Source organism: Dromiciops gliroides, chromosome X, assembly GCF_019393635.1.
Source record: "Dromiciops gliroides isolate mDroGli1 chromosome X, mDroGli1.pri, whole genome shotgun sequence".
Lineage (NCBI taxonomy): Eukaryota > Metazoa > Chordata > Mammalia > Microbiotheria > Microbiotheriidae > Dromiciops > Dromiciops gliroides.
In genome coordinates, this window is record NC_057867.1 from 33,600,114 (window position 1) to 33,601,652 (window position 1,539).

Consider the following 1,539-nt stretch of genomic DNA (forward strand, 5'->3'; position numbering starts at 1 on the left):
GAGAAGCCAGGGAGGTGCTGGGCCTCCAGGCTGGCTCAGAGCTGCCCCCCCTCCTCTTGGGATCAGGGCAGAGGCCTTCAGCTCAGCTGGATGGGGCCTGGAAGCTGAAGTCCAAGGATGGGGCAGCTGCAGGGATCTGAGTACAGGCAGGTGCTGGGGAGAGCAGAAGACCTGGGCTCCAGGCCTCTGCTTCTAACCGCTGTGTGACCTTGGGCAAGTCCCTTCCTGTCTCTGCAGCCTCTGTAAAACAAAGGGGGTGGGGGGACTGTCTGAAGGCTCCCTCTGGCTGGGAGTTTGAGGATGCTGGCCCCCACCTCATGGGCAGAGAAGATACTCCTTTTCTGGGCTGGGCCATTAGGAGGCCCCGTCCCTCCCCCCCCCCTGCTCCAACCTGTCAGGTGGGGCCAGACAGTCTGCAGAGGGAGGGAGGGAGGGCCTGCCTGGGTTCTTAGAGCTCAGGGGGCAGGACCTGGGCTCCCAGCAGGTCCCTGAAGAGCCCCAGGGGGCAATGAGGCCAGCCTGCTGACTCGGGGCAGGGTCTGGAGCCTCTCAGGCAGGGAGAGATTCCCTCCCAAGGGTCTTCTTAGGACGGGAGGGGTCTGGGCCTGGAGAGAAACCCCAGCGCTGAAGGAGGTTACAATCTAGCAGCACAAAGACATACTATCCCAGGGAACATCCCAGAGGCCTCCAGGGCAGATCCAGGCAAAGGCCCCTCCCTGGAGGAGGGAGACCCTGACAGCTCAGCTGGGAGGGGGGAAGTCAGGGCAGGCTCCAGGGAGGAGGTGACATCTGAGCTGGGTCTTCCAACAGCCCCTGCCCTCTGTGGCAGAAGCCAGTGTCAGCATGGCAGAGCTACATGCCCGGACCCCTAGCTCACCAACCACTGTGGCAGGGCTGGCTGAGATCCCTACTTCCTTCCATCTCCCTGGAGGATCACCTTTGCAGCCCTTCCTACCCTTGGGCGAGAGCTGGCACAGGCCTGGCCTGGCCCTCCAAGCACATGGCCTCCCTGTTTGGAGCCTGTGTCATGGCTGGACCTGGCTCTCCCTGAGAGGCTAAGAGCGGCTGCCCTTCCAGGCATCCTCCTAGTCTTTGGCCTGCCTTTGATCTGCCCTCTGGGGCTGCTGCTCTCAGTGGGCTTGGGCCCTTTTGTCCCCTCCTCTGTTCATGAGAACATCTGGGCCTGAATTCTGGAGGGGGGGATGCCTGGCTGGCCCCCATCCAAACAATCAACAAGCAATCATGAGGTGCCCACTCCTGGCTGGGCACTGTGCCAGGCACTGGGGAAATAGAGCCAAACCCCATGCTCTCTGCTCTTGTGGACATCCATTCTGTCAGGGGTGACCCCCCAACAGCAATGATGGCAGGCAGAATCAATAGGAAAGAAACCCAAGGGAGGGGGGCAGGCAGGAGGTCACCAACACTTCAAGGCAAAGGGAGGAGGGTTGTGGGCATCCTGCCTTCTCAGCCTCCTAACCCTTAGTACCTCAAGCCTAGGGAAGCCTCTTCCTCCCAGGACAGGCCACCTGGCACCTCTCT

At 61.5% G+C, this 1,539-nt stretch overlaps 1 non-coding gene across 1 annotated transcript; it reads right to left on the reverse strand.

Moving 5' to 3' along the window:
* Positions 1-301: 301 nt before the first annotated feature.
* Positions 302-432, reverse strand: LOC122734240. The gene has a single exon (XR_006354041.1). It is a non-coding gene; the product is annotated as a small nucleolar RNA SNORA64/SNORA10 family (small nucleolar RNA).
* Between the last annotated feature and the right edge of the window lie 1,107 nt (positions 433-1,539).